Below are 6,000 nucleotides of genomic sequence, written 5' to 3'. Positions count from 1 at the left end.
TATGGGACATTTATTTTATCTGGGACTTCTAATGCAATATCCCATGAAGAAGAAATAAATTTAACTTGTCTGATTGAAATCTATTTCCCCTTGGGTTTGATAGCATTATGTAGCAGCTTCAGAAGTGGTACTATGTATTCCTTCAAATGTGTGTCTGCATTTTAGCTGTATTTCACACATGAGCAGGTGATTTTTATTTATCTATCATTGTCAAAGCTCATATCCATGTCTCAGTGAATGGCACAGAAAGGGAAAAAAGAAGCTGCTGCCTGTGTTTAGTACTGAGGCCTATGGTGAGGAGGCGCTCACAAAACACTCTCCATGGTGGCATCTGTTCAAGTGTGTGGGAGATACATAGAGGGAGAGGATGTATGTGACCTGAATGCATTGCACGAATATGTACATATTTCCAAAGTCCTCCAAACGGCACAACTGCCTCTGAGACTGAATGCCTGCAGTCGGAGTTGGCGGAAGTGGTGCCTGACCACCTAGCAAATGTTCCCGAGGCAGAGCAGCATTTGCCCAAGGGTTTGCGACCCATTCTGCTCACTTTTTAAAAGGGGTTGCTCGAGGTGGTTTAGGCATTTGCCAGGGTGGGAAGAAATGGCCATGGCTCCTTAACGTATATATACGTGTTGACGTTTCCTGACTCGGGAGACGACAGCCGTATATTTACATGTGAGATTTTCCTAGACAGGAAAATGAAAGCCGTGTATATACGTTTTCTAGCTCTCCCCCTTTTAGGACGGCCGCGGGTTTACGTCGTCTTTGTCTCAGGACCCAACCCTTGCAGGGTTTAGGATTTACCCTCGGAATCCGGGAGCAGGTACCCGGACCCTTCCTCTTTTATAACCCCTCTTAGCGGTAAGGGATAGCGGTCATACAATTGTGTATCCAGTCAGGTTTCGAAATAAATATTTGTTCATTTCTCAAGAAAAATAAACTAAGAATTGAATTATTTGTCTTTTGAGCAGAGTTTACAATTTTTAAACAAAATTCTATGATAAATATAAACTTATATATCGAGTTATGTATAAACATCAACATGGAAATTGTTGCTGTGTTAAATGCGTTAATAATGATCTTAGAACTTCGTTTAAAATTTGACAATGCTCAGATAAAATAGAGGAATTCAATTCAAAGTCTGTAATTTACGTGCAAGCAACAATTATCCATTTGCTAAATACATATAAGCAATGCATAAGTTGACCGCGAACCAATGCCGCAGGTATGGTCGTAAACCCGGAAAGGAGGGAGCACAACTACTCTCGGAGTCCGAGATAATGAGGAGTCCCTGCGTGGAGGGGTTGAAAAAGGTTCAGCGAGACCCTAATCCGCCGTCTCGAAAGGGTTAATCCAGGTACCTCCGAACACAAACTCAGATGGCCTGTGGGAGATGATGGCCAGTTGGGGTTTTGCATTTGCCTGCTGGCCTCTAGTTTATATGTACATAGTAGTCCCATAATGCTATGTTGTTATTCCTTGTCCAATGCACCAATAATTGAAGAGAATTATTGTCCATTTGCATGCATCATCCTTTGTAACGGAGCATCTTGGAAAGACTCCATTGTGCCTCTGTGTGTGTGCATTGGACTCAATGAATGAATGGTAATTGTAGGAGGTGAGTTTTAGTGGAGAAACATCTCCATGATATTATTATTATAGTATTCTACCGATTAAGGTAGGTTTCCATGCAGTATTTGAGAAGTGATCTGGAAGCCTCCCCTTCCTTCCAGCACTGCCTTCTTTAATTCACTGTAAGACCTACTCTCTTTCAATCAATCTAAACATCCTATTATTTTCCTTCCCCCCCCCCCCTCGTTTCCCTGACATTCTACCCTCTAACACCATTTTCAATATCCCCTCTCCGCTGAGCACCAACTCCATCCATACCATCTGTCTCCTCCGCATCTCATCTAAAATCTGCCTCTCTCACCCACCATGTGCAGCACCTCATTGTCCTCTTCCTCTCCGTCGATTTCACCAAACCCACATCTCGAATTCCTCCTATCTTCTCTCATCTTCTTTCCTTATTGTCCACGTTTCCGCATCGTTGGGAGCTACACTCCAGATCAAACTCTTCAATAATAATAATAATAATATAATAATAATAAATAATTTTATTACTCCCCGCACAAATTACATGACATTAGCAAAAATTGAGTAATTTTAGGTAGCCGCGTAGGATAACCTGTTTGAGGCTACCATCCAAAATAATAACACATTATGCCTTACATATAGTGTAGCTCATTTTGTGTTACCTTAATAATCTATACTGACAAAGCTTAAGTGCGTACATGAAAAAACAGCTAAAGTAGCATTTATAATTCGTTTACATCAATATTTTATAACAATACATATTTGTTCTACAATTTCTTTAGTGAGAAGCCAAGAATGTGTATTTTGCAAAAACTTTTTTTAAGACTTTGAAATACAGCACGACCAGGGTAACAAATTAAGAACCTTTGGTCCTACGTACAAAAAACATCTTTTAAACAAAGTCAAATTTGGTTGTGGTGAGGGCACAATCCTTCACTAGCCTTTTCTTTAAACTCTTATATAACGATCCTCTGAGAAGCTCCTTCCTGTTCAAGAACACCTCCTTTGCTAATGCAATTCGCTTCCTGATGTCCTTACTATTGTATCCGTTTTCCTCTAATGTGCTGCCTAAATAGTTGAATTGCTCTACCTGCTCAATTAATTCCCAAGCTACTTTTATCTTCAGTCTCACATTCCTTGCTTGCGATGCTTCACAAAACTATGTTACCTTAGTCTTCTTGTGATTAATCCTCATCCCATACTACTCGCACTGCTCGTCTAATGTATCCACTATTGCCCCCAGTCCCCTCACTGACTGGCTAATCAGCGCCTGATCATCCGCAAACCTTACCGATTTAAACAACATTCCTCCCACTTTCACTCCAGATTTCTCGTCTCGTCCCACTCTTCTCGTCTTGATCAACTCATCCCACGCTTCTCTTAACACCTCCTCAGCGTATATGCTAAAAAGCAGCGGGGATAAAGGACAACTTTGTCTCACTCCTCGGCCAATGCTTACCCGCCCAGATTCTCCCTTCTCTAGCCTCACTTGTGCAGTCTTGGCCATATAGAGATTACGAATCAGTCTCCGTTGATCTTTCTCATAGATCCTGCGCACTAGTTTGAAAAATATTTCTTACTATCTCTCCCTAGATTCTTCAGCAGCTCACACGGGATATTGTCCACGCCCACTGCTTTCCTAGCTTTCATATCACGAAGTGCTCTCTCTATTTCCGAATCTAATATCCCTGGTCCAATATTATCCTCCTCCACTGCACTTTCCTCCTCTAAACTCAATCTTTGTGGCCTGTTCCTTCCATCCTCCACGTATTCCTTCCATTTACTCTGTACATCTTCTCCCTCGGTTAGTATCCTCCCACCTTTAGCCTTAATTTTAGACATGACTTGTCCCCTTTTGCCGCCCGATAGCATTTTAGCTTTGGCGTACAACTTGGCGCCTACTTCTCCATCCTTCTGGAACTTCTCCATTTCCTCACACTGCCTTTTCCACCAACACTCCCTTGCCCTCTAATTTTCACATCGTAATCGATTATTTATTTGCCTATACATTCTTTTGCCATGCTCCGTGTCCACATTCTTCCTCTTTCTTCTCCCGTCCATTTCATTTACCATTGCTGCCGTAACCCAAAGCATCTTTATCCCTCTGCTGTCAACATAACCAACTGACTTCTGTGCCGCTTTGACTATTCCTGTTGAGATATTATCCCACCCTTCCACTACAGTATCTGTACTTCCAATCTCCCGTGTACTAATGTCCACTAGTTCCTGATATGTACTCTCTCCACATTGGTCTGAATCCACATCTACTGCAGAGAAGCTGCACAAGTTTTTCACTCTGTTCCTAAATCTGTGTGTTACCATGATGTAGTCGATTTGATATCTCCCCCCATCCCCTGGACCTTTCCATGTGTACCTTCGCCCTTTATGATGATTGAACCACGTGTTTTTTTAATAAATAATTTCTTTCTCCTGCAAAATTCTACTGCTTTTTTTCCCCCATTATTCCGAATTTCTAGTCCAAAATCTCCTATTTTGTTTCCATCCCTCCCTTACATGACTGAGGTGTTCTAATCCCCCATCACTACCAGATTTTTCTTACCCGGTGTGTCTCTAATTATTTCCTCGAGCTGTTCATACACCTTATCTACTTTTTCTTCCCTATGATTGCTAGTGGGCATGTAAACTGAACCACCACAAGATTGGGTGGGTTGCACCTCAATTTCTACCACCAGAATCCTATCGCTTACCTGTTTTATACCTACCACACGCTTACCCATCTTCCAATTTAATACTAAAGCTACCCCTCACTGGCTTTCCCCACCACCACTATTTATAACCCTATAACCATCACTCTAATAGTCCCACCCATCCTTACCCCTCACTTGGCATAATCCCAAGATATCTATCCTCCCTTTATCCATTTCCCTTTTGATATTTTCTAACTTCCCTGCCCTCATCATTGTCCTTACATGCCACTTGCCTACATTTATAGCCGACTTCTTCTCCATCTTCTTTTCTTCTCTCTTCATTGCTGCTGCTGGTGATGATGATAAGTCTCTGCAAGGATTTCGCATGTTGACCACCACGAGGACCTTGCCTACCTCGCTGCCATGCCTGATACCTGCCCTTTGCGGACGGGTCCCGTTCAAAGAGATTCCGAGGCTCATTTGGTTGTACTCCCATGTTTTCCGGAAAGAAATACAGTCGGATCCGGATTTAACGTCTTCGCATTTAACGTTTTTCCGCATTTAGCGTTTATTTTTTTGGGTCCCGATTCATTCCCTATTAGGACAATGTAAAAATTATCCGTATTTAGTGTTTCCGCATTTTGCGTTTTTCCGCATTTATGGTCGTAAAAATTTGTCCCGCTCAAGATTTTTTTGCCCGATTTAACGTTTTTTCATGACGGTTCATCCAAATTTTCGAATTTATGCTCATCAACAAGAAAAGTCTCATGAAAGTTAACCAAGAGTCGATAGAATCTACCGGGGAACGCTTCTTCAACTGCTTTCTTCCGCGAGCGCAGCGCTGCGACCTTCAACTCGCAAGTTGGGTGATTTGTCTTCTCGTAACGTTTCGTTCCCCTTCTGATCCAAACACCAGGCACTTTTTGTATCAGATCCGATCTAATGGAGCAAAGTCATCCCTTAATATCCTCGAACTACCTTATCCTTCACTTCTTGAACTTGACTTCGATGATACGTGACGACTGATGACACGAGTTATCCTCAGAGGGCCGCTACAATAATGGTTTTCTCGTTGTTTTCAATTGATGGCTTATGCCCCTTTCAACTCTACTCCCTACGGGTAGTCGATTATTAGCCCAATATTTTTTCAGTCGGCTACTTTCTCTTTTCAAAAGAGGAGGCCCAATATCAATTGCGCAGTTCACTAGAAGATTCTTTCTATAATCCATTCCAAGGTCAGTTTCCACGGAGGAACAGCGAAAGAACAGAGGAAGTGTTTCCCCTATCATGACCATGACTGAGAGCATTCTTTCCTTACGGAACAACATTATTTTACATCGTAATTTAGATATCCCGGAGCCAATTTAACGACATGCGGCTGGTTGATATCGCTCTCGATTCAAAAATATTTATCTGGTGCTAATTAATGTCAAAAGAGAATGACAATCGGAGTTTTGACGAACTATCACGGTCCATGACTCGCTCATACTGGAAAAAAATCACCGCATACTCACGGTAAAATAGATGGGCGCGGAAAAATACGAGAATCCGGCAGGTATCCCTTGGTGGTTGACTTCGACATCATAACCCTGACGAAATTGCCAAACTCCAGAGGCACTGACAATTTTTCGGATGAAATCCAGTTTTGTTGAAGATTAAACCTTTTCACTTAACAGAGTTTAGCTAATCGTTATTCAAGGTCCAACCAAATTTTATTAAAAGCTGCTGAGAAACAAGGCGAGTCGGAGTCAAG

The sequence above is a fragment of the Ischnura elegans genome, chromosome 7 (genome assembly GCF_921293095.1).
Source record: "Ischnura elegans chromosome 7, ioIscEleg1.1, whole genome shotgun sequence".
In the NCBI taxonomy this organism is placed as follows: Eukaryota; Metazoa; Arthropoda; class Insecta; order Odonata; family Coenagrionidae; genus Ischnura; species Ischnura elegans.
The sequence above is the reverse complement of the archived record's forward strand: the minus strand, read 5'-3'. Positions refer to the sequence as shown.